We start from the raw sequence: 27,963 nt of genomic DNA, 5'->3' as shown, positions 1-27,963 counted from the left end.
AGGGGGTAGAGAAATCCTAGATTCCAAAAACCAAAAATACAAAGATAAAAACAGCATATAACACACATCTCCACTACCCTAGAGCAATCTGAGGGTCACCGAACTTGCACGTAAGTCAAGTCATTCGCTATGGACCTAGCTTCTGCTACAATAATGATCTGAATCAGATACTATCATATGTGGCTCCTGAGCACAAAGCCAATAGTCCCCACCCCACCCCCCCAACAAAAATTACACACTGGCAAGAACAAACAGAAAATAACTTGAACACAGAGGAGGCCAGGAAATAGCTCAATGATAAAAAGCACTTGTCTGGTATGTGAGGCCCTGAATTAAATTCCAGGCAAAGCAAAAAATAAAAATTAATTAAGTTACCATAGGACCAAGAGCAGGGGCTGAAGTGATAGGTCAGCAGGTAGGGGGTCTGCCTTGCATGCACCCCACCCAGGTTCAATCCCAGACATCCCATATGGTCCCACAAGCTGCATGCAAGGCAAATGCCTTACCACTGTTCTATCTCTCCAGCCCCGAACTACAAATATTTTTGTTTGTTTCTGAACCTCTCTGGCTCTGTGCTCAGAAAATGTAATTCTAGTGTCCCCCGTGCTGCGGGACAGATGGACTACTGGGGGGATTGGGAACCATATGGGATGCCAGAGAGTTATACTGAGTCAGTGGTGAGCAAAGCAGGTCCTACCCACTCTGCTATCTCTCTGGTCCCATAAAAAAAACTAGACATTTTAAGCATACACTTGAACTTGAATGTTTATTATAGCAGTTTTAACCAAAGTGTCAAGCACTGTCAATGCTCTGAGTGTTATTGAATTATTGAATATCTCGTCAATAAATAAAAAAGAACTTATTTTGGGACCCCACATCAGGTGGTACTTGGGGACTACTCCCAGCTCTGTGAGTCCTGCTGGGAGTATGGGATGGGACACATGCTTCCTGTGCAGCACTGTTCCTAGTTCTGTACTCAGGGATCATTATGGAAATGCTGGAGTATAATTATGTGATACCAGCAAACCCAAACTTCCTTCATATAAGGCACAAGCTCCAATCCTTTAGGGTATCTCCCCCCAGCTCCTCAAATTTGTTATGAGTGGGAGGAGTAGCAGGCTGTATGTACACCCAGCAGTGTTGGGAGGGTAATGTTATTTACAGCTCAATGCTTGGGGGTTACTACTGGAGATGCTCAGTTCAATGAAACCAGGGCTGACAGCTTTCAAAGACAGTTTCTTAAAACACTGTACTTTGGAGTCCGGAGAGATAGCACGGAGGTAAGTCGTTTGCCTTGCATACAGAAGGATGGTGGTTCGAATCCCGGCATCCCATATGGTCCCCTGAGCCTGCCAGGAGCGATTTCTAAACACAGAGCCAAGAGTAACCCCTGAGCACTGCCGGTGTGACCCAAAAACCCAAAAACAAAAAAACACTGTACTTTGGCCATTTTACTGTGAAGAAAACATAATTCTTGAACTGGAGCAATAGCGCAGCGGTACTCCGTTTGCCTTGCACACAGCCGATCCAGGCCGGACCTGGGTTCGATCGCTGGCATCTCATAAGGTCCCCCTAGCCAGGAGCGATTTCTGAGCGCATAGCCAGGAGTAACCACCCCTGAAAGTCACTGTGTGTAGCCCCCCCCCAAAATAAAAAAAATAAAGAAAATATAATTCTTGAGGCCAAGCAACAGCACAGCAGGTAGGTGATTTGCCTTGCATGTGTCTGACCTGGGTTTGGTCCCTGGGGTCCATTTAGTCCCCGGAGCTTGCCAGGAGTAATTTCTGAGTACAGAGCTAAGAGCAACCCCTGAGCACTAACAGATGTGGCCCAAAGTAAACAAAAACAGAAAATGTAATTCTAAAGTTCCTTTGTGCAGAGAGACAAATGGATGAACATGGGCACATGAACCAGACACAGACACAGACAACCCCTTCAGTCACAGCTCCACAATTAATCTCAAAAAGCCAGGCTATGGCCACAGCAATAGTGAAGCAGGTAGAGTTTTACCTTACACCGGGTCAACCTAGGTTCAAACCCTGGTACCCCCACCACTGCCAAGAGTAATTTCTGAGTGCAAAGCTAGGAGTAACCCTAAGCACAATTAAGTAGTACACATACACACCCTAAAAAAAAACCACCACACTCAAGAAAAAGAGAAGCCAATCAATCCAAGTTCCACAGCTCCTGTGGAACAGAAACTACTCAGAAACTACAGAAGCAATACCTGAGCATAGATTCAGGAGTAATCCCTGAGTACTAATAGGTATGACCTCCCCCACTAAAACAAAAGATAGTTCCAAAAATATTTGTCTTACATGAACACTGGAACAATACTAACACATCCAAAATTTGGAAATACCCATGTGTCCAAGGATAGATGAATAGATAGATACTGTAGAAGGGCTAGTAGCAATAGTCCAATAGGGAAAGTGTTTGTCCTACATAAGGCACTTGGCCTACATATGGTTGACCTAGGTCCAATCTTCACACCACAAATGGTTCCTCACCTCTGAAGTAATCCCTGAGCATAGTGGAGTATGCTCCAAAATCAAACAAACAAGAAAAAAGAAAGGGGGGAGATTGAGAACTACCCTAGAGAAACAGTACAGAAGGTAGGGTACTTGTCTTCTTGCCATGCACACAGCCATTATCCCGCATATGGGGGGAGGAGAAAATATGGGGAGGAGAGAGAGACTGGTTACACAAAATGGAACAGAAATTACTCAGCATTAAGAAAGATTACACTATACAATTCACTGCAATAAGAATGGAATAGACAATTATATGCTGAGAGAAGTCAGTTAAAGAATGAAGAACAAATGGGTCAGGTGACAGTTCAAAAAGTTGGGGAGAGGGCTGGAGTGATAGAAAAGCAGGGTAGGGCATTTGCTGCCATGCAGCCAATCAGGGTTCGATCTCTGGCATCCCATATGGTCCTTTGAGACTGCCAGGAATAATTTCTGAGACAGGAATACCCTCTGAGCACTGCTGGGTATGGACCCCAAATAAACATTTTTTTTTAAAAGGAAAAGTTGGAGGGTCTGGAGTGTATGATACAGTACAGTGGTTAGGACATCTGCTTTGCACACAACCGACTCAGGTTTGATCCTTGGCAAAGCATACAGTCCCCTAAGCACTATCAGAAGTAATTCCGAAGCGTAGATGCAGTAGTAGGTCTTGAGTACTGCCAGTACCATATTTTCCAGCATATAAGACGACCCCCTAATTTTGCAGTTAAAACATAGGTTTAGGCCTATATTCGCTGTATCAGACAGAACGTTCCTGTGCTGCAATTGTATGTACCACAGTGAGCCAATCACAACAAGCAAAAGTTCAAAGGTTCTACTGTAATAGATTCCTCTCTGACTGGCCAATCTGAGCAGGCTTTTGACAGTGCAAATTTGGGTCCAGAACATTGTCTAATTTGCATGCATAAAACACCTGCTTGGATTGACTGAGTTAGAGAGGCAGTCCGAGCAGCCTTGCAGTAATTGGTCCCTTATTATAGGCACCTTTTCTGGCAATTCCCTGGTGGCGTCAGTTAATCTCCCCCACTACATGAACCAAACAACACCCCATCCTCGGACCCTAGCACTGAACCACCAACACGGTTAGCTGTGTTTTGTCAGAAGTGGCCCCCAGATGTCCTGAGTACTGTTTGGGAGCCCCCAAGAAAAAGATTTGGAAACTCTGCGGCCTGATGTTTTGTTTCGTTTAGCGGCATATTGAAACATTTTTCGGGATATAGTCAGCGTATAAGACAACCCCCGATTTCGGTTGGCTTTTTTTTTTGTTTCAAAAGTCGTCTTATACGCCGGAAAATACGGTACTTATGGTACCTAAAACAACACACCAGGTTGAAGACTATGTAAGAGGTCTTGAGTTTGATCCCCAGCATTACAAGGTATCAAGTACTGCCAGGAGCAAGTCCTGCAGACAGCCAGTGTAACCTCAAAGAGGGGATAAGACAAATACCAATTGACCTCTCTCATATAGTAAGAGAATTTTATAAACAGGTTAATTGGCCACAGAAATAGTATATAGCAGGTAAGGTGCTAGTTTTGTAAGTAGGCATCCCTTATGGTCCCGAGCACTCCAGAATACCTGAGTGAAAAGATAGGAGTAACCCATAAGCATTGTGGGAGGTGGTCTAAATGGGGAGAGGGGGTATTGTCAATGATGTGACTGGAGGATAGTACAGAAGAAATTAAGGCACCTACCTTGTCCAAAGCAGATCATATTTCAATCCCCAGTACCATAAGTGATTTCCAGAGAACCACAGGAGTCACTCCTGAGAAGAGAGCGAAACAGCCCCTGAGCACCATCAACGTGGCCCAATTCCCCCAAATAAAAGGAAATTTTAAAAAGGTAAATGAGGGGCCAGAGTGGTGACACAAGCTGTAAGGCATGCCTTGCTCGCGCTAGCCTAGGACGGACCGGGGTTCGGTCCCCTGGTGTCGAATACCGTCCCCCCAAGCCAGGAGCAATTTCTGGGCGCATAGCCAAGAGAAAGAGGGGCTAGAGAGATAGTACAGCAGGTTCTGTACTGACCCAGGTTCAGTCTCTGGCATCCCATATGGTCCCCTATGCACCACCATTAGTAGTTCTTGAGCAAAGCACCAGGAGTAACCCCTGAGTGTAGCCCCAAAACAAAACAAAATAATAACAAGGTAAATGAGGGCCTAAAAAACTCCATTTTAATAGACATACTTTGCATGTCAGAGACCAGGTTCTCCCTGTACCACTGGTACCCATCACTGTGAATGACCCAAAATCAAAACTGAATATCACTAATGAATCTCTAAAAGTAGGCCTGAGTTTGCTAAAAGGGTACTGGGGATGGGGAATGACAGGAGAAATGCTGACACTCTGATGTGTGTGACATGTACATCTGAAACAATGCTCTTAATGGTATTGTAAATGATGACACTGAAATTTTAAAAATTTGAATAGAAAGCATCCATCTTTTAAAATATTGTTCTAAGGCCAGAGAGACAGTAAGATGCAGGCACAAGTGCGAGCCCAGTTTCAATCTCCAGCAGCTCATATGGTCAACCTGAGACAACATGCATCTCACATATATGATAAATTTTATCTGAGAATTCAGTCCAACAAAGTATTCTCTGGTAATCTTACAATCAGCTTCATTATAAAACAAGGAATGCATGCCTGGTTTGGTTCTTGGCACCACATGCCCACACACCATAATACTCAGCACATAAGCACATGTGTGTACAGACCTCACAAAACCCACATAGTCCTGATGGCCTGGAGAATGGCCTGAGGATTCCTGAGCACTGCCAGGGAGACCCAAAAAGAATAAAGGAAACAAAGTCTAATTCTTTTGGGGGGAGGGGCCACAACCAGTGACGCACTCAGGAGTTACTCCTGGCTATGTGCTCAGAAATCGCTCCTGGTTTGGGGGACCATATGGGACGCTGGGGGGGTGGGGAGATTGAAACGAGGTCCGTCCTAGGCTAGCGTGGGCAAGGCCGCCTGCCACCTTACCCCTAGCACCACTGCTCTGGCCCTCTAATGCTAAAGTCTTTTTTTTGTTTTTGTTTTTTTTTGGTTTTTTGGGCCACACCCAGCTATGCTCAGGGGTTACTCCTGGCTATTTGCTCAGAAATAGCTCCTGGCAGACACGGGGGACCATATGGAACACCGGGATTCGAACCAACCACCTTTGGTCCTGGATCGGCTGTTTGCAAGGGCTGTGCTCTCTCTCTCCCTCCGGGCCTGCTAAAGTCTTTTTTGTTTGTTTGTTTTTGGTTTGGGGGCACACCCAGAGGCGCTCAGGGGACCATATGGGAAGCTGGGTATAGAACCTTGATCCATCCCAGGTGGGCCTCATCTAAGGCAAATGCTCTACCGCTGTGCTTTCACTCTGGCCCCCTAAAATCTATTTTTAGATGTTTTTTACTGAACAGATCAAAATGGAAAATGCAACTAATAAACATTTCACACACGCGTAAACAATACAATTTTCTATGTCCAAATTCAATCTACTAATAATTTAGACGTCTATGGAGTTTGAAAAAAATCAGTACTAGGAGAGTAAACTGCACAAGAACTTTACTGCCAAAAAGCTGAAGAAGTCAACTTCACAGACCATACCTGGGAAGCAAACAGAATTATATTTTTTCTTCTTTTTTTGGGGGGGTGGGCCCCACACCTGGCAGTGCTCAGTGATTGTTCCTGGCTCTGTGTTCAGGAATCACTCTTGGAAGATGCTCTGGGGCCATATGTGGTACTGAGGACCAAGAAGGATAGCTTATGCAAGGTACTTAGATACTCGAGTATAAACCGACCGAGTATAAGCCGACCCCCTTAATTTTTACCCTAAAAACTGGAAAAACTTAGTGAGCTGAGTATAAGCTGAAGTGGAAAATGCAGCTACCACTGGTCAATTTCAAACATAAAAAATATACACCCAAAATGGGGCCAGAGTGGTGACGTACACAGTACGTCATTTGCCTTGCATGCACTAATATAGGGTGTACCCTGGTTTGATCTCTCAGTATCCGATATGGTCCCCCAGCTAGGAGCGATTTCTGAGCACATAGCCAGGAGTAAACCCTGAGCGTCATTCGGTGTGAGCCAAAAAAAAAAAAAAAAATTATATATACACACACACACACATACTCAAAACAATTACAATAATTGAATAATCAGTAAATAAGTAAAAAAAAAAAAATAAGATGGGGCCCGGAGAGATAGCACAGCGGTATTTGCCTTGCAAGCAGCCGATCCAGGACCAAAGGTGATTGGTTCAAATCCCGGTGTCCCATATGGTCCCCCGCGCCTGCCAGGAGCTATTTCTGAGCAGACAGCCAGGAGTAACCCCTGAGCACTGCCGGGTGTGGCCCAAAAACAAAACAAAACAAAAAAATATATATATATATAAGATTACATTACATGACTGATATACTGTATACCATTATCATACTTCATACCACATTAACTCATAGTATTCAATGGCAACTTTAATAAAGTGAATAAACTATTTAAGAATAAATAAACTAAGTGAATAAACTATTTAAATAAATGGTTAAAAGTACTGAATCATTATACTATAAAATTCCTAATTATAAGGATTCAGAATTTATAAACATTTATTTACAGGACTTTACTGCCTTAAATGGGTTTTTCACTTAATTAAATGTGCCACTGAATATTGTGGATTAAATAGTTCAGTGGCATACAGTTCAGCTCAGCTGCGACTTGTATATAACCTGTATGACCCAAGTTTGGGTTTTTCAGCACAAATTTTGCCAAAAAAAAACTCGGCTTGTACTTGAGTGTATAAGGTAATTGCCCTTGACCCCTGTACTGTCCATCTGGCACCCAGAATTATGTTTTTTAACCCAACAAAATTAAACAATATTGCTAACTCTCTGGAGTTCTCTCCAATTTAAAGGAAGTAGAAATATCACAGATTACAGAAACTGACACAATAAAAATAATCTATAAAACAAATGCCTTAGTTAATAAAATATCCCTACCATAGACAAAATAAAAGGCTAGGCCCGGAGAGATAGCACAGTGATAGGGCATTAGCCTTGCTTGCAGCTAACCTGGGAGAGACCCAGTTCGATTCCCAGCATTCCATATGGTCCCCAAGCCACCAGGTGTGATTTCTGAGTGCAGAGCCAGGAGTAACCCTGAGCACCGCTGAATGTGACCCAAAAGCCAATCTCAATCAATAAATAAATAAAGTTTAAAAAAAAGGAGAAAACTATTCTAACCTTGAAACAAAAGTAAAGCTTTTAATGGAACCTCACCATATGAAAATAAAAGAGAGCAGGCCAAAGAGATAACTAAATGCCTGTTATAGAATGTGAGGAGAGCTGGTGGTTTTTGAGCCACACTTAGTGTGCTCAGTGTTCTCTCTCAAAAGTGCTCCAGGGACCACATAGTGCTAGAGATCAAACCTGAGCTGACCATATGCAAGGTAAGCATAAGGAATCCCTATACTATCTATCTCTCCAACCATGAGTGCAAGCAGGAAGCCCAAGTTCAATCCTCAATATCACCTCTGAAAACCATCTCTGAAAACTACAGACTACAACACCTTAGCAGAGGTAGGAGTTGCCCCTAACCTCACTAGGTATGTGAGAAAAAAAAAAAAAGACCTGACATTTATAAAGTGCACACAACCTAAAATTAACCATGTGGAATAAAATTATTCTGAACAAACTGAGTGCTTGTGCACAAGAACTGTAAAATAAATGGCTTGTACAAAGTTCTGGGTTCTATACTTGGCACTACAAATTGGCGGGGGGGGGGGGGTACACCCAGTGACAGTGAGGGGTTACTCCTGACTATGTGTTCAGAAATTACTCCTGGCTTGGGGTACCATATGGGATGCGGCGATCGAACCCAGATCCGTCCTGGATCAGCCACGTGCAAAGTAAACGCCCTACCAATGCGATCTCTCTCTGGCCCCTACAAAAATTTTTTAAATGAGAGAAAAATTCAAAACGTAAAAGCATGAAGTTAGAGTAAAAATCTTCTTGTAGTCAAAGTGAGACTGTAGCAGGTAGGGCATTTGTCTTGCATGAAGGTTGCACTGCATATGGTCCCCGGAGCCCACCAGGAGTGTTTCCTGAGTGCAAAACCAGGACAAATCCCTAATGAACATTGGGTGTAGCCAAAAAACAAAAACAAAACAAGAAGCATTTCCTCTTTTTATTTTGTCTATATTAGCCACACAAATATGGATTGTTATATGTAATAACACAGTTGATTTTCGCCTTCAACTTTCCTTCTCCTTATTTCTGCAATAGTCAGAGTGTACATATTAGAAAACAGGGGCCCGGAGAGATAGCACAGCGGCGTTTGCCTTGCAAGCAGCCGATCCAGGACCAAAAGTGGTTGGTTCGAATCCCGGTGTCCCATATGGTCCCCCATGCCTGCCAGGAGCTATTTCTGAGCAGACAGCCAGGAGTAACCCCTGAGCACTGCCGGGTGTGACCCAAAAACAAAAAAAAAAAAAAAAAAAAAGAAAACAGTACAAACACACATTTACAGGGGCCACATCTGCTAGTATACATGACAAGAAAAGTGCTGAGCACAAAGCTGCGAATAATGCCCACACCTACCCCAGCACCTTCTGGGCATGGCCTAAAAACAAAACAAAACAAAAAAACTATGGAGTTAAGGAACTTGCACATAACTACCAGGGTTTACCCTGGCACCTCATAGGATCTCCAGAGTACTGCAAAGAGTGATCCTGAACATATATAAACAAAGCCAGAGATAAACTTTAAGCACTGCTGGATATAACACAAATTAAAAAAGAGAATTAGTATTAAAACCCTGGGATGATCCAAGGAAGTGGAAGTGGTCAAGGGTTCAAAAGAATGTAGTTTCTGGGCCCGGAGACATAGCACAGCGGTGTTTGCCTTGCAAGCAGCCGATCCAGGACCAAAGGTGGTTGGTTCGAATCCCGGTGTCCCATATGGTCCCCCGTGCCTGCCAGGAGCTATTTCTGAGCAGACAGCCAGGAGTAACCCCTGAGCACTGCCGGGTGTGGCCCAAAAACCAAAAAAAAAAAAAAAAAAAAAAGAAGGTAGTTTCTATCTATTCACATCAAGAAACTGATTGTGTTAGTGATAATTCAGCAGGTAGGGCATTTACCTACCTGCTGTGGGCATTTACACAGCTGACCCATGCTTGATCCACGGCTTGCCCCAAGCCCACCAGGAGTAATCCCTGAGCACATCCAGGTGTAACCCAAATCAAACCAAAAAGAAAAAAAAAAAAAAAGAACCTCTGGTTTAAACTATGTATTACTTGTAAGCAAAAATCTAGTTCTTTTTAATCCCTATATTCCAAGAGTCCTATAAACAATGTACATAGGTACTTTGGTACCCAGGAACATTAGATGTTCATGTGTATTAAAATAACCACCAATGGAACAATGAAATAGTTGCTGTATGCAGGTGTCACCAATGAATGCTAAATTTAGTAGAAAAGTTTCAGAAACAGAAGCATATTTATATAGTTTGAAAATATTTCCTCTCAGACACCTGTGAACTACAAAGAGCCTAAATAGGTCTCCATAAAAATTCATTTTTTTGTTTCTGTCGCAAGTAATGAGCTAAATGAATTTTCAGAATTAAAAAGGTGTGTTTACACACATTTCTTTCTTCTTTTATTTATTTTTTTTTGGTCACACCTGGCAGTACTCAAAATTACTACTGGCTATGCACTCAGAAATCGCTCCTGGAGGCTGGAGTGATAACACAGTTGTAGGGCATCTGCCTTGCAGGCAGTACTCAGGAGTTACTACTGGCTATGCACTCAGAAATGAAATCGCTCCTGGGGGCCAGAGTGATAACACAGCAATAGGGCTTTTGCCTTGCACGAAGTCGATCCAGGATGGACAGTAGTTTGAATCCAGGCATCCCATATGGCGCCAAGCCAGAAGACAGGTGTAGCCCAACACCCCCAAATCGTTCCTGGCAGTCTAGGAGGACATATGGGATGCCAGAAATGAAAACCAGATCTGTCCTGAATCTGCGTGGAATCTGCATGCAGCAGGTCATCCTGATACAATCCCAAGGATCCCATATAGTCCCAAGGCATGATTCCAGAGCACCACCAGGTGTGGAGGGAGAGAGGAAAAGAGAGGGGGAGAGGGAAGGGAAAGAGAGGGGGAGAGGGAAGGGAGTGAGAGAAAGTGGGAGAGGGAGAAAGGAAAAGAGGAAGAGAAAGGAGAGGGAGAGGGGGAGAGAGGAAAAGAGGGAGAGAAAGGAGAGGGAGAGGGGGAGAAAGGAAAAGAGGGAGTGAGAGGGAAAGAGGCGAGAAGGGGGAGAGAGGGAGGGGTAGGAAGAGGGAGAGGGGAGGAGGGAGGAAGAGGGAGAGAGGGAGAGGGAGAGGGAGAGGGAGAGAGAACAGGAAGATAGTAGTGCATTTCCTTTGCAGGAAGCCAACTTCGTTCAATCCCCAACATCCCATCCGGTCCCAGAAGCACCAAGAGTCATTTCTTTTGTTGTTGTTTTGTTTTTTTGTTTTTTTGTTTTTTTTTTTTTAGTTTTGGTTTTTGGGTCACACCAGGCAGTGCTCAGGGGTTCCACCTGGCTCTATGCTCAGAAATCGATCCTGACAGGCTCGGGGGACCATATGGGATGCTGGGATTTGAACCACTGCCCTTCAGAATGCAAGGCAAACACACCTTATCTCCATGCTATCTCTCCAGCCCCTAGAGTCATTTCTGAGGATAAAACCAGGAATAACCTGAGTATCACTAGATCTGACCCAAAGCAGAAAAGAAAGTAACCCAGTGACTAAAAAGATGGTTCAAACCTGATAAACAAGGTCTGATGTGGGCAACATATAAACCAGAGTGGGCCCCTGTGCCACCCCCAAAAAGGTACAGACTATGCTCAGGGTTTACTCCTGGCTCTGTGCTCAGGAATCATTCTGGGCAAGGTTCTGGAGACTATATAAAATGCCAGGGATCAAATTTGGGTAAGCCAAAAATGTAAGGGAAGCACTCTACCTACCAGAAACCCGGGTTTAATCTATAGACTGCATGATACCAAAAGCAGATACAATGATCCTCAAGCTACCAGCAGAGCTGGTACAGAGAGCTACCAGCAGGCCCATATCACCCCAGTGCTGTCAGAAACAGGACCAAAAAAAAAAAAAAAAAAAAAGGCACAGAACTTTATATAAACTACTGTGTATACCAAGAAAAAAAACAACAACCAGGGACATATACATAGTAAATACATAAATACATTATGTATTTATAGCCTACATTATCTTTGAAAGAATAGAAAAGGGCTGGAGAGATGGCACAGTGGTGGGGCATTTGCCTAGTATTCCGGCAACCCGGGAGGAACCTAATTGATTCCCAGCATCCCATATAGTCCCCCAGCTTGCCAGGGGCGATTTCTGAGTGCAGAGCCAGGAGTAACCCCTAAGCATAGCCAGGTGTCAATCCCCAAAGAGATAGTGCAGGAACTGAGATTCTCAGCTTGCAAATGGTGGACCCCAATTCAATCACCAACATGGCATATAGTTGCCAAAAACTGGAGTGATTCCTAAACACAGAGTCAGGATTAATAGCATCCGGTGTGGCACACAAAAAATTATAAAAAGGAAAAGGGGGCCAGCGAGGTGGCGCTAGAGGTAAGGTGTCTGCCTTGCAAGTGCTAGCCAAGGAAGGACTGCTGTTCGATCCCCCAGCGTCCCATATGGTCCCAAGCCAGGGGTAATATCTGAGTGCTTAGCCAGGAGAAACCCCTGAGCATCAAACGGGTGTGGCCCAAAACACCAACAAAAAAAGGAAAAGGGGGGGAGGGCAGAGGGTAAAAATACCCAGAGCTTCACACATTAGGCAAGTGCTTCACCAAGCCCTGTTTGTTTTTACTTTAAAACAGCTCTCCAAAAAAAAAAGGGTTTTAATACACACAATGGCCTAGTTATAATTATCTTTAATATTATCTCTAAAGTTCAGTGTTTCTCTCCAAACAAGTTGGGTCTCTTTTTTTTTTTTTTTTTGTGGTTTTTGGGTCACACCCGGCAGTGCTCAGGGGTTATTCCTGGCTCCAGGCTCAGAAATTGCTCCTGGCAAACACGGGGGACCATATGGGACTCTGGGATTTGAACCGATGACCTCCTGCATGAAAGGCAAAGGCCTAACCTCCATGCTATCTCTCCGGCCCCCAAGTTGGGTCTCAAGTACAATAGTTTCAGAGGGCCTCAGGATGTGCTCAGGAATACCTATCTTACAGGCATGAAGCTAAAATATTAATTCAATCCTGGTCCCATCCAACAGGCTGAGGTGATCTGGTTAATAATTATCTGCCATTTGTGATTCAAGAAAAACCTCCCTTCCCAAAAAGGGGAGCAATCTCCTTTTTTTGTTTGTTTTTGGCCACACCCGATGGTGCTCCAGGGTTGTTCAGGGGAGCATAAGGGATGCTGGGTATAGAATCCAGGTTAACCACATGCAAAGCAAACACCCTACCCACTGTGGTATCGCTCCAAGTACAGCCCTGGGTAGCCCTTACACCCATCCCAAAAGTTGCTGGGAGCCAGGGGGAATTTCAAAGAATACATGTTTTGCAAGCAGATAGCACAGGTTCAATCTCAAACACTACCTGATCCCCTAAGCACCACTAGGAAAATCCTTGAGCATTGAGCCTGGAGAAAGGCATCAAATAGCTAGTTGAAGATCAAAATTCATTTTTTAGGAGCCAGAGATATAGTACAGTGGCTAAGACACTTGCCTTATACATGGCTGACCCTGGTTTGATCACTAACATTCCACAGGCTTCCTAAACCCAAGAGAGATTTCTGAGTGCAGACATGGAGTAAGACCTGACTCTTGCTGGAATTTCGGGCACCCCCAAATGGTCTCCTGAATATCTCCATAGTGACCCCTGAGAAGATACAGGATTAAAACCTAAGAGAAGTGCTAAATATGCAAACAAATTAGAACCTTCATACACTTCTGATTAAAAAGTAAAATAGTAGACTCTTGGAAAAAATAAGTGTAACATTTTCTTGTGCTAAAGATATTATAATATACCCAACCATTATAGCCCTCTGTAGGTTCACAAGAAGTGAACACTCTGCATCCACACAAAAGAATTGTACACAAAGGCCAGTGGACAGCATTTGCCTTGCAAGATTGAGGCCTCAAGTTCAACACCCAGCACCACCTTTCATACCCAAGTATGTGCTAGAAACTAAGTTTTGGAGTTCCTAGTGGTAGAACAACTAGTGTAAGATTTCTAGGACATTCCCTTTGTTGGAGGGGATTTGGCTAAACCCAGCTATACTCAGGGGTTAGTCCTGGTTCTATACTCTAGGATCACCTATGGCCACCTTAGGGGAACATTTAGGAGAACAGGAATTGAACCTGGGTCAGAGGTGTGCAAGGCAAGTGCCCTCACTGTTGTACTATTTCTCCAGCCCCTTTCAATCAAACCAAATATGAGAACCATACAACCAGTGTACTGTCCCTACACAGCTCATCAATCAAGTGTTAATCCTTGAGCTGGAGCTATAAGATATTTTTTTTTTTTTTTTTTGGTTTTTGGGCCACACCCATTTGACGCTCAGGGGTTACTCCTGGCTATGTGCTCAGAAATCGCCCCTGGCTTGGGTGGACCATATGGGACGCCGGGGGATCGAACCGAGGTCCTTCCTTGGCTAGCGCTTGCAAGGCAGACACCTTACCTCCAGCGCCACCTACCCGGCCCCGCTATAAGATATTTAAATGCAGTAGGTAGGGTGCTTACATTGTACAAGGCCAACCGGATTCAGTCCCTAGAACCCAAGATGGTCCCCCAAAACCCTGCCAGGAATAATTTCTAATCCTGCATCCAGGAAGTGAGCACTGTCAGATATGGCCCTCAAAAAAAAAAAAAAAAGAGGTCAACACCAAAATGAGCATCAAACCAAGACTATGCAAACCCCAGTCACCAAAGAAAAACAAAGTAGATGGGGACTAGAGAGATAGCACAGCAGTAAGACGTTTGCCTTGCATGAAGCAAGACCCAGGACAGACCAGGGTTCAATTCCCAGCATCCTATATGGTCCTGAGCCTGCCAGGAGGGATTTCTGAGCCCAGGGCCAGGAATAACCCGAGTGCAACCAGGTATGACCCAAAAGCAAAAACAAAGTAGAAAATTAAATAATACACTCAAATGAGGGTTCAGAAAGAGAACATAGTAGAAAAGAAACTTTCCTTGCACAAGGCCAACCCAGGTTTGATACTTGGCATCCTATATGGACCCCTAAGCACCAAGCCAGATACCATGTGTAAGACCACCCCCAGAAGAATAGGGGCCAGAGAGATAGCACAGCAGTAGGGCATTTGCCTTGCATGTGGCTGACCCAGGAGGGACCCGGTTGTATTCTGGACATCCCATATGGTCCCCCAACCTGCCAGGGGGCAGTTTCTCAGTGCAGATCCAGGAGTAACCCTTGAGCGCCGCTGGGTGTGGCCCCAAAATGAACCAATCAATAAAGTTTTTGTTTAAAAAAAATAGGCTCGGGCCCGGAGAGATAGCACAGCGGTGTTTGCCTTGCAAGCAGCCCACCCAGGACCAAAGGTAGTTGGTTCGAATCCCGGTGTCCCATATGGTCCCCCGTGCCTGCCAGGAGCTATTTCTGAGCAGACAGCCAGGAGTAACTCCTGAGCACAGCCGGGTGTGACCCAAAAACCAAAAAAAAAAAAATAGGCTCAATGAAATAAGAATAACAGAGGCCACAGAGATAGCATGGAAGTAGGGCATTTGCCTTGCATGCAGAAGGACAGTGGTTCGAATCCCAGCATCCCATGTGGTCCCTGAGCCTGCCAGGAGCAGTTTCTGAGCGTAGAGCCAGGAGTGGCCCCTGAGCACTGCCGGGTGTGACCCCAAAAACAAACAAATAAACAAAGATTAACAAATAAATGGGGTCTAAGTGCTAATATAGTGGATAAAGATTTTTGTCTTGCACTTGGTTGACCAGAGTTCAATTTCCACATTTATGTTTGTTTTTTGGGGGGTTATAATCTGTGATGTTCAGAGCTTCCTGGGGACAGAGTATGGAAGAAGGATTACCCCTGTCTGTGAATGTTGGGTATTGAAAATGAATGCAGCCCCATGAATTTTAAAATGTTTTACAATTGGTTTTTTGTTTTGTTTTGTTTTTGGGGGGGTGGTCACGCCCAGCAGCACTCAGGGGTTACTCCTGGCTCTACACTCAGAAATCGCTCCTGGCAGGTTCAGGGGACCATATGGGACGCCGGGATTCAAACCACAGACCTTCTGCATGTGAGGCAAATGCCTTACCTCCATGCTATTTCTCCAGCCCCAATGTTTTACAATTGGGACCTGGGAGACATTACAATGAACAGGACACTTCCCCTATCACTGTTTGACTGATTATATGGTCCCCGAGTGCTGCCAGGAATGATCCCTGAGCACAGAACCAGAAGCCCTGAGCACTGCAGGATGTGCAAACCACCCCCAAGAAAAGCAAAATTTCAATAAAATACTCTTATTATCCATGAGTTTGGGATAGTACAGTGGGTATGGAGCTTGCCTTGTATGCAGCTGATTTGGGTTTGGTCCTCAACAACCCACATAGTCCCAAGCACCATTTGGAATAATCCCTGAGCATCACTGTGTGTGCCCCCAAAACAGAGAGTCCTTTCAAGCCGTACATTGTTGATTAAAACTAAAATTATGGGGCCCGGAAAGATAGCACAGCAGCAAAGTTTGCCTTGCAAGCAGCCAATCCAGGACCAAAGGTGGTTGGTTCGAATCCCGGTGTCCCATATGGTCCCCCGTGCCTGCCAGGAGCTATTTCTGAGCAGACAGCCAAGAGTATCCCCTGAGCACTGCCGGGTGTGGCCCAAAAAACAAAACAAAAAACAAAAACAAAAAAAAACAAAAACCTAAAATTATGGGGCCGGAGAGATAGCATGGAGGTACGGTGTTTTCCTTGCACCCAGAAGGACGGTGGTTCGAATCCCGGCATCCCATATGGTCCCCCAAGCCTGCCAGGAGTGATTTCTGAGCGTGGAGCCAGGAGTAAGAGCATTGCTGGGTGTAACCCAAAAACCAAAAAAAAAAAAAAACACTAAAATTATATGTGAAGGGCAAGAGCGATAGCAAAGTGGTAGGGTACGTGCTTTGCACATGGCCAACCTGGGACGTACCCAGGTTTGATCCCCAGTTTTCCATATGGTCCCCAAGCCTGACAGGAGCAATTTCTGAAGGCAGAGCCAGGAGTAACCTTTGGGCGTCGTCGAGTGAGGCCCAAAAACCAACCAATCAATCAATAAAATTATATAGTGATCCACGTGTTGGGTGGGCCCTCCCCTGGCATGGGCCGGCAGATCTGAAGGGTAGTAGCGGCAGAGAAATGATACACAGCAGTCGGAAAAGACATTCATTTAAGTCAGCTCACTTTATTCCTCATGGCTTTTTTTCTAGCATGTGCTCATTTTTTGCCGAGCTCTCCCTGACCTGTGCTCCTAAGCCATGTCTGTCTTACTATCCCATGTGTCCTCTCTCCCCACAAAGCCAGCATGGTTTTTCTTTATTATTCAGAACCCCACCCACTAGGGTGGGCAAAGGCCCCATAATCCATGTGTAGTTTTACAAACCAAAAGAGATTAGGAAAACAGGAAGTTGGGGGAAGGTCCTTTGTTAGGCTTTTACCTAGGTTCACTTTACAGTACATGAGGAATTCTTTGCAAACCAGTAAGACAGTTGAATGTAAGATGCTGCTCAGTGCTGTGCTTGCAGGGAATTTTCCAGGTCATTCCCAATAGTGTAGGAGACAGTGGGGGAATACCCACTGGTGTTCCAGGCCTAAAATCAGATGTATCTGAGACTCTGTGGGGTCAAGAATCAAACCCAGACTGGTCAAGCCTTTTTGAAAAACAATATGGACAGGGCCTGCAAAGTGGCGCTAGAGGTAAGGTGTCTGCCTTGCAAGCTCTAGCCAAGGACCGCGATTCATCCCCCGAGGTCCCATATGGTCCCCCCACGCCAGAGGCAATTTCTGAGCACTTAGCCAGGAGTAATCCCTGATCATTAAATGGGTGTGGTAAAAAAAAAAAAAAAAGCCCAATATGGACATTCCTCAAAAATCTACAAACTGAGCTCCCATATAACCCATCATTACCTCTCCTAGGAATATACCCTAAGGGCCCAAAACAATGCAGAAAAGTCCTCTGCATGCCCATGTTCATTCATTGCAGCACTATTCACAATAGCCAGAATCTGGAAAGTGCCTGAAAACAGATGAGTGAATAAAGAAACTGTGGTGCAATACACAATGCAATACTATGAAGCTGTTAGGAAAACCAAAGTTATGAAAAGTACTTATACATGAATGGTTATGAAGAGTAATTATGCTAAGCTTGAAATGAGTCAGGATAGGGATAGACAAAGAATGAGTGCACTCAAAGACAATTACTACAAGGTCCAAGAGGATGGGTCCATGTGGCAAGGAATCACAACTGACATGGGTCATGTCCATGACATGGATCCATGAGGCGAGGAAACTCGATACAAATAGCAGGGGATTGCAATTAGGAAGAGACCATGACAATTGGAAACGATCACTCAGGACAAGAATTGGGTTCTGGGGTCTGAGAGATAGCCTGGAGGTAAGGTGTCTGCCTTCCAGGCAGAAGGATGGTGGTTCTAATCCAGCATCCCATATGGTCCCCCTTGCCTGCCAGGGGTGATTTCTTTTTTTTTTTCCTCCCCCCCCCAGGGGTGATTTCTGAGTGTAGAGCCAGGAGTAACCCCTAAGCGCTGCCGGGTGTGACCCAAAAAAAAAAAAAAAAAAAAAAAAGAATTGGGTGCTGAGAGGAGGTAAAGTGATATGCATGGTACCCCTTCAGTAATAATATTGCAAACTACAGTGCCAAAAAAGAAAAAGGGGCTGGGGGAAAATGTCTACCAGAGGAGGAAGTCAGTGGAGGGCAGGAGGCAAACTGGGGACATTGGTGATGGGAAATGTGCACTGGTAAAGGGATGGTGTTAGAACATTTTATGACTGAAACTCAATCATGAACAGCTTTGTAACTGTCTATCTCATGGTGATTTAAATAAAATATTAAAAACAAATGAAAGCAGGGCTGGGGCGGTGGTGCAGGGCATAAGGTGCCCTGCCTTGCACTAGCCTAGGATGAACGGTGGTTCGATCCTCAGCATCCCACATGGTCCCGGGCGATTTCTGAGAGTATAGCCAGGAGTAACCCGAGTGTCACCGGGTGTGGGCCAAAAACCAAAACCTAAAAAAAAAAAAAAGCCGAAAGGGGCCAGAGCAATAGCATAGTGGGTAGGGCATTTGCCTTGCATGCAGATGACCCGGGTTCAATCCTCGGCATCCCATTTAGCAAAAATCATTTATAAGTGCAGAACCAAGAGTAACCCAGAGCACCACTGGGGGTTGGGGGGAGATATACAGAGAAAAGAGGATAAAGAGAACATCAAAACCAAGTCAGAAGCAACTCATTAACCCTGACTATTGTCCTTATCTCCTGGTCCCTGTTTTTTCAACATATTCCCCTATTAAATTTCAAATATACATCTAACATAAAAATCAAAGGGTGGGACAGCACAAAGATCAGGGACACATGTGGTGTGCCCAGGATCTCTGTTCAAGTGCATCCCAGAAATCTCCAAACACCTAACAGATGTGGCCCCACTGCACCCTACCACCAGGGGAGCCAAGCTAATTATGCATCCTCAGGCCCTAGCACCGAGCTGTTTAGTGCCTGTGGCCAGTATCACCAGGAGAACCCTGGGGCCCTTGAGCACTGCTTTGGAGATGCTCTCCAAATTAACTCAAGAGGAAAGGATGTGATTCAAGTGGTGAGCACACACCTTGCACGTGTGAGGCGTTAGAATGAATCCCGAAGGGGAAAAAAAAAAAAAGAATCCCGAATCTCTCATTGCACAGTCTAGTCCACACTGGGTTTGAACCTGGTGGCCACAGGACCACAATGAGAAAATTAAAGCAAGAGGTACACACTAATAATGATAATAAATGTAAGGTTGAAACAAGTACAGTGTATAGAATGCCTTGCACAGAGCCAAGCCAGGTGTTAAGTCAAGAGCCCTACTCACACATCTGACTCTGATCCCCACACCAAATATGGTTTCCTGAGACCACCAGGACCGGTAATTAAGCAGACTGATACTAAGAATTGGGTGTCATGCAAAAACAAAACAAACCAAAAAAGGTATGCAAATCACAATACCTCAACAAAAAATGTGGGGTACAAAGTGGGGAAAAAAACCACTAAAATGATGTATCAATCAATAATTCTGTTCTAATAATCAATAATTCTGTCCCAATAGATGGTACAGAAGGTAAGGCACTTGTTTTGCATGCATACAGAGAAATTTTGATCCCCAGCACCTTATATCCACCAGGTGTGATTCATGAGCACTACCAGGTGTAGACCCTCCCCCAAAAAGAGTCAAAGCCAGAATGGTAACTCAAGGGGTCCTTTGCATTCAGGAGGCCAGGGTTCAATCCCTGACACTCGTGATTCCAGGAGTAATACCAAGCACTCAGTGGGAAATATAATCTGAATACCTAATGCTGACTAGATCCCACCCCCTCCCTCCACATAGTTCCCAGAGTCAACCTCATGGCCAGAGATGTAGCTAAGAGGAAGAGCACATGCCTGACACATGAAAGGCCCCAGGTCTGGTATGATACAACCTTCTGCCCCCAATAACACACTAAGCATCAGGTGATCCCCAATACCTCTGGGCCCAAGCACTAAACATTAGGAGTACTGGCAGGAATGGCCCAGAGAACCACTGGGAAAATCTGACCTCCAAAACTGACAATGATAGAGCTGAAGAAATGGTTCAATGTGCTGGGAATATGCTTTGAATTCAGGAGGCCCAGGTGCAGCGCTCATATTTCTAAGATTCAAAATGGATAAGGTATAGTGAAGGGGTACTAGAACAGACATCAAACAGACCCCAAGTTAACTTCAGAAGGAAGTTAGAAAGTAAGTCACTGAAGACCTTATTACTGGAATAAATTTAGCTAAGATTTTGAAGGATACAAAATAAAATGAATAGTCTAGGGGGCTACAGAGAAAGCACAGTAATGAGGGTGTTTGCCTTGCATGCAACTAACCCAGGTTGGAATCCCAGCATCCCATATAGCTCCTAGAAGGGGTCCTCAAACTTTTTAAACAGGGGGCCAGTTCACTGTCCCTCAGACCATTGGAGGGTCTGACTATAGTAAAAACAAAACTTATGAACAAATTCTTATGCACACTGCATATATCTTATTTTGCAATGAAGAAACAAAACAGATACAAATACAATATGTGGCCCACGGGCCATAGTTTGAAGACCACTGTAGAGCCTACCAGCAGTAATTTCTGGTGCAGTCAAGAGTAATATGAGCACCACCAGGTGTGATCTATAACCTCCCCCACAAAAAGAAGAGTCTAAAGAATTCCAGTAGATATACAAAAAAGCCTTTTTTTGGGAGAAGGGGATTAAACCACACCCAGCATTACTTATGACAGTGACGGTGAACCTTTTTGAGTCAGAGTGCCCAGACTACTGCACAAAACCAAAGAATTTCCTCAAAGTGCCAGCACGTCAATTAAATCTCAACAAGAGTTTAGTATCTGGGGAAGGTGGCGCTGGAGATAAGGTGTCTGCCTTGTAAGCGCTACCAAGGAACGGACCGCGGTTCGATCCCCGGCGTCCCATATGGTCCCCCCAAGCCAGGGGCGATTTCTGAGCACATAGCCAGGAGTAACCCCTGAGCGTCAAACGGGTGTGGCCCAAAAAAAAAAAAAAAAAAAAAGATTTTAGTATCTAAAAAACTCTATAAATTTTATATATTTATTAACTGAGGACCTTCCCACGTGCCAGCTGCAAGGCCTTCGCGTGCCACTGCTGGCACATAGGTTCACCATCTAGGACTTACTTACTGCTCTGCACTCAGTGACTGCTCCTGGTGAGCTGAAACATGATGAGGTGTTAGGGACTGAATCTGGGTCTATCATATAAAGCCAAAACCCCATCCACAGTATTATCATTCCAGCTCTGCAAAGAGGTCATAAGTAAAGGCTCAGGATCAAAATTAAATCAAATCTTGTGTTAAGGGGCCCAGAGAGATAGCACAGCAGCGTTTGCCTTGCAAGCAGCCAATCCAGGACCAAAGGTGATTGGTTCGAATCCCAGTGTCCCATATGGTCCTCCGTGCCCGCCAGGAGCTATTTTTTTTTTTTTTTTTTTTTGGTTTTTGGGCCACACCTGGCAGTGCTTAGGGGTCACTCCTGGCTGTCTGCTCAGAAATAGCTCCTGGCAGTTACAGGGGACCCTATGGGACACCAGGATTCGAACCAACCACCTTTGTTCCTGGATCGGCTGCTTGCAAAGCAAACGCTGCTGTGCTATCTCTCCCGGCCCACCAGGAGCTATTTCTGAGCAGACAGCCAGGAGTAGCCCCTGAGCACTGCCGGGTGTGGCCCAAAATCAAAAACAAAAAAAATCTTGTGTTAAATACAATTCAAGTAGTTATGAGGAGTATTTGTAGAAAACTCATTTATTCCTCAACTTCTTTGCTTATTATGTGAATACAAAAATGATAAGACATTGAATAGTAAAGTGGGTAGCCATTGCCTTACTCAAATGACCAGGGTTTGATCTCCATCATACCCTGATTACCTCCCAGGAGTGATCCCCGAGTGCAAAGTTAGGAGTAACCCCTGAGCACCGCTGAGTGTGGTCCAAAAAGTTTAATTTTAAAAAATAATAAAAACAGGGGCCAGAACAGTGGCGCAAGTGGTAAGGTGTCAGCCTTGCACGTGCTAGCCTAATGCAGACCGCAGTTAGATCCTCTGGCAACCCCATATGGTCCCCCAAGCCAGGAGCGATTTCTGAGCACATAGCCAGGAGTAACCCAAGTGTCATCGATGTGGCCAAAATACTAAAATAATAATAATAAAATAAAAACCAGACAGATAGTATAGCGGATAAGGCATTCCTTGAACCTGTGGCTGACCCAGTCAATTCCTAGCACTAGTTATGGTTTCCATTACTAGGAGTGATCCCTGAAGAGACAGAATTAAGCTTGATATGGGCCCCTAACAAAACAAAGATCTGAAAACAAGGCTAAAGAGACAGCACAGGGGTTAAGAATTTTGCATGCTGCAAGGCACCAGTTGGGTCCAGGTATGAGGTCACTGAGTATGAACAACACAACCACAAAAAGCTGGAAATAGCTCTCCAGTATTCCAGGTGTGACTCCCATATGGTGTCCAAAGCCCACCAAGAATGATTTTTTTATTTAATTTGGTTTTGGGGCCACACCCAGCAGTGCTCAGGGGTTACTCCTGGCTTTGTACTCAGAAATCACACCCAGCAGGCTGGAGCAGGGGACCAAATGGGATACTGGGGATAAGACCCAGGTAGGCTGGCCATGTGAAAGGCAAATGCCCTACCTGCTGTGCTATTGCTCTGGCCTCAGAGGGTGGGGGGAGAAAGGAGAGGGAGAGAAATGAAGAGTGGGGAGGAGAGCGGGAGAGGAGGGAGAGAAAGAAACTGAAGGGGGCCAAATATCTATACTTATGAATCAGATGTTTACTATGCAAGTTGCCTACCAAGTTTAACACCCACATCCCATATGGTTTCACCAGCACTGCACGGTATAAGAGTTGCACCTGAGCATCACTGGGTGAAGGAAGGGAAGGAAGGGAGGGGAGGGAGGGAGGGAGGGAGGGAGGGAGGAAGGAAGGAAGGAAGGAAGGAAGGAAGGAAGGAAGGAAGGAAGGAAGGAAGGAAGGAAGGAAGGAAGGAAGGAAGGAAGGGGGAGGGAGGGAGGGGAAAATAGGAAGGAGGGGAGTGTAGGAAGGAGGGAAGGAGAAGGAAAGGTGGGAAGTAAAGGAGGGGAGGGAAAAGGGAGGAAGAGGATGGAAAGTGAGGGTGGAGGGAAAGGGAAAAGGGAGGAAGGGGATGGAAAGTGAGGATGGAGGGAGGGAAAAGGGAGAAAAGGAGGGAGGAAGGGAAAAAGGGAGGCTGAAATGGGGCAGAGAAATATTACAGTAGATAGGGTGCTTGCCTTACATACGCCCAACCTAGGTTCGATCCCCAGCACCACATATGGTGCCCTGGTCCCCCACAGGTGATCCCTGTGATCGATACCTAGGCCAAGTTAAAAGCCAGCCCTAAGCACAGCTGGGTGTGAACCAAAAAACAAAATGAAAATGACTTCAATAGAGACCAGAGTGATAGCACAGTGATGGGGAGTTTGTCTTGCTCGGTGCTGACACAGGACAGACCTCAGTTCGATCCCGGGAGTCCCATATGGTCCCCCAAGCCAGGAGCAACCCCTGAACATCACCAGGTGTGACCCAAAAACAAAACAAAAGAAGAAAAAGAAAAATGACTTCAATCTTTTTTCATAGAAGAAAAACACCAAAACTACTGATCATTTCTTGTTTTAGACATTTCCTTTGACTTTTGATATTATTAAATTTCATATATATATATGTGTGTGTATATATGGGGGGGGGCGGAGAGAAAGCACAGTGGTAGGGCATTTGCCTTGCATGTAGCCGACCTGTGGAGTGGAGGGACCCCGTTGATTCCGGTATCCCATAAGGTCCCCCAGCTTGCCAGGGGCAATTTCTGAGTGCAGGACCTGGAGCGACCCCTGAGCACCGCTGGTTGTGGTTCAAAAACCAATCAATCAATAGTTTTAAAAATAATAAAATTGGGGCCGGAGAGATAGCACAGCAGTGTTTGCTTTGCAAGCAGCCGACCCAGGACCTAAGGTGGTTGGTTCGAATCCCGGCGTCTTATATGGTCCCCCGTGCCTGCCAGGGGCTATTTCTGAGCCGTTAGCCAGGAGTAACCCCTGAGCACCAAAAAAAAAAGAAAATAATAATAATAATAATAATAAAATTAAGGGATATTAGGGGGGAGACAGATAATGGTATCTGGTGGAGATATGCTGTTGGAATGTTGTATACGTGAAACCCTATCAACAGTGGGTACAATGGCTTACAAGAAGTCTATTAGGATTCAATCCACAGCACCCTAATGTTCCCCTGGACCCCTCAGATGTGATCCCTGAGCACAGAGCCTGGAATAAGCCCTCTGCATCACTAGATGCACGTGGTCTAAAAACAAAAGTAAGTTTTTAAAAACTAGCAAAGCTTTCGGTAAAGCAACCTCAAAAGAACTGAATACATCAGTAAACAAATTGTGCACTAATATTTTTCTGAAGGTAGTTATAGTTACGTCCTGCTAGATTATCTTACTTCATTCTGAAATACGTTTAAACTTCTACAATACATTCTACCCATAACAAGAAAAATATATGGAGGTTATTAGCTTGCACGATTGTGAATTATAAATACATAAGCAAATTTATCATTCCTGAAAAACTGAGATGGAGATACTTTGGCCAACTTCCTCCCAAAATTCTTCCCAAGAGTACAAAAAGAAAAATTTCCCCTAGGTTTCGAGAAAATAGACTACTCAGACACGAGTAGTAGTTTGCTTCAGTACAAATTCACTAGGATAGGGTACCTTCTTTTTTTTTTTTTTTTTTTTTTTTACAAATCTTCTAGGCAAAGTAACCCATTGAGAAGAGCAGAAAGACCAAAAAGGTAGTAAGGAATAGACGTCAAATGCAATTAAGATTAGGAAACAAAATATGCGCCTGGGGAACAATTACCGTGTTTCCTTTCGACTATCATGCTCCGAAAGTTTTTGCTGGAATTAAAACAGGTCTACCTCCACACAAACAGAAATACAGGGTGCACTGTTAACTACCTCCAGGGAGTTCCAAGTCAGCTCAGCTCTGGGCTCCCATGAGGGATCGCTTTGAAACTCAAGTTTTTTTGTTCAAATCCTGTCTCTCCAAGTTCCTCAACAGTTAAATGTCCGTTCTGTAGAAACTGGATGGGAACGATAATGGCAGGCTTCCTATAAAAATAAAAAGAAATCCGTGCTTTCCGGATTTGTCCAGCAGCTCCAAGTACGGCATTCCCTGTGGCCTCTTCTCCGGAAATGGCCAAAACCCAAAAAGGATTCGATCAACTACCAACATCTTAAGTCTCCCCCAGAAAATAAAAAGAAAGGGAGAGGGGCAAAAACAGAATAAATACTAACAGAAATAGGTCCGATGAGCTGAGATAGTTACTAGGGTCAAGTATATGCAACAAGCTCATCTACTATGCACTAGGAATTACTAGTCTTTACTAATGGCTATGAGTAAATACTCAGAGTATCAGTACCAACTCACTATTAGCATTGAGTAATTACTAGTACTACTAGTAGGCGCTAGGAAATCACCCCACTTGGATCCCCAGATCGCCATTGGATAAAAAAAAAAAAAATACCCCAGCAAGCACAGTCAGGGGGAGTCGCGCCTGAGCACTGTAGCTCCTTCAACCCATAGAAAACAGAGAAATAAATGTGTGTGTGTGTGTGTGTTTTGCAAAGATGCAAAAGAAATCGAAATCGGAGAGGTGAATGGGGCTACGAAAAGGAACCACGCTGGGCTGTGCAAGAGGACCCAGAACGGGCCCCCAAGGAAAAGAAGAAGAGTCAGTCTTCCGAAAGAATGTGGGGGGGTGCTGTGGGACCCCGGGGTCTGGGTCACCAATCGACCCCATGAATGAAACCCGGGGATGAGATGGCTCAAGTTGCACCCAAGGAACCCGAGGACTCACAATCACAATCGCAATCACAATCACACACACACACACCCTTGACCCGAGCGCTGGGTCTCGGGGGGCACGTCTCGCCCTCCACCCACGCACCCCCAAACTTGCAGGCATCCCCCGACGCCCGCCCCTTGCAGCCGGCGGGCAGGCCCGGCCGGGCCCACGAGTGAGCGCAGCAGGCTCCGCGCCACCAGGACTCCGGCCGCCGCTGACCCCGTGACCCCTGCGGGGCGGAACGGAGGCCCCGGGGCCGCCCGGCGGTTTCCAAGCCCCCCGCAGGCCCCCCGGAGCACACAGCACAGCACGCAACGGCCGAGCTGGAAAATGGCGGAGTGCCCGCCGCCCGGAGAGGCGGGCCGGTCGAGCCCGGGGCGGCCGCGGCACTCACCCTCCCACGCCGGGCGCGGAACGACGGGCGAAGGGTCCTACTTCGCTCTCCACAACGTCCCTGCAGGCCGAGCCTGCGCCCTCCCTGCCTTCCGCCGCCTCAGGCCCTCCTCTGCTCCACGGCAGCCGCCGCCATGTTCCCCGGTGAGCCGCCGAGCGCACGTCGTGGCGTCATCACGCACCGACGCGACGCCTGCGCGCTCCCGGCCGGCCCGGCCCCGGAGGGCCGCGGTCTGCGCATGTGCGGGGGTAAGGGGCGGGGCCAGCGCATCTCCCTCCTCTTCCGCCCCCCTCCCGTCCCCACGCGGCCCGCACGAAGCCTTTTCCTTTGTTCCTGCCTAGGAGGAGCCTAGGGCAGACCTGGGAAAGAACAGTGATGCTACTGTGCAGAAGATAGAATGAATACCTTAACCTCATAGCTTTCCATTGGGAGCTAATTGGGTGCGCACCACTCATCCAAAAACATTTTTAAAAAGTGTTCTGGCATCTGAAGAAGAAACGTTTTCAGGCTATGTATTATCTGGAATGTTGAGGGTTCCTTGCAGGACCCTGCTAAAGAATTTAAATAAAATTTTGCACTCAGCTTGGGCCAAAGGTTCTCTGGGCATTTATTTGCGCATTCATCTGATGCAAGTCTTTACTCTTTTGCATCTTTTATGTTTGAGTCCAAGTTGACCAAAGCAGAGCCATGTGGTACAGTTACTTTGGAAAACTGTTAAAAGTATCTGCCCAAAGTTGGGGCTCTAAGAATAGCGCAGAGGGTGGGGCGTTTTCCTTACACGAGGCCTACCCGGGTTTTATCTTCGTCACCCCATGTGGTCCCCGAACATCTCCTGGATTTCTGAGCGCAGAGCCAGAAGTGACCCCTGGTTGATCACCTCTGGTGTGGCCAATCAAAAGAATAAAGAAAGCACTCTGATGAGGCCCAAGGTAATTCAGTTCCAAAGACTTGTTTTGGGGTGTTTCTTTTTTTGGGGGGGTTATGTTTTTGTTTTTTGGTTGCTTGGTTTCTGTTTTTTTTTTTTGGGGGGGTCACACCCTTTGATGCTCAAGGGTAAGTTACTCCTGGCTCTGTGCTCAGAAATCACCTCCGGGGCCAGAGAGATAGTATGGAGGTAAGGCGTTTGCCTTGCATTCAGAAGGACTTTGGTTCGAATCCCGGCATCCCATATGGTCCCCTGAGCCTGCCAGGAGCGATGAATACTGCCCGGTGTGACCCAAAAAACAAGTCTATGTTTTTGGCAGGCTCAGGGGATCATATGGGATGCCGGGAATTGAACCAGTCGGTCCTTGGGTAGGCCACATCAAGACAAATGCCCTACCGCTGTGCTGTCTCTCTCCGGCCTCATGTATTACCCATGTATTACCCC

The 27,963-nt window shown here is 45.6% G+C and overlaps 1 protein-coding gene across 3 annotated transcripts in view; it reads right to left on the bottom strand.

Annotated features, from left to right (window-relative positions):
* Positions 1-26,774, bottom strand: part of WDR33 (WD repeat domain 33) — a 120,547-nt gene extending 93,773 nt beyond the window's left edge. For 2 of the 3 annotated variants that reach the window (XR_007492892.1, XM_049769290.1), the window contains exons 1-2: positions 26,595-26,774; positions 4,224-4,294 (exon numbers count right to left, since the gene is read on the bottom strand). The gene's annotated coding sequence lies outside the window, so the exon portion shown is untranslated. The remainder of the gene's footprint in view (positions 1-4,223; positions 4,295-26,594) is intronic. The other variant, XM_049769291.1, reaches the window with a different exon arrangement.
* Positions 26,775-27,963: the final 1,189 nt, after the last annotated feature.

This window comes from Suncus etruscus, chromosome 2, assembly GCF_024139225.1.
Source record: "Suncus etruscus isolate mSunEtr1 chromosome 2, mSunEtr1.pri.cur, whole genome shotgun sequence".
NCBI classification, from domain to species: Eukaryota; Metazoa; Chordata; class Mammalia; order Eulipotyphla; family Soricidae; genus Suncus; species Suncus etruscus.
Note: the sequence above shows the minus strand (reverse complement) of the source record. Positions and strands in the feature narration are given on the sequence as shown.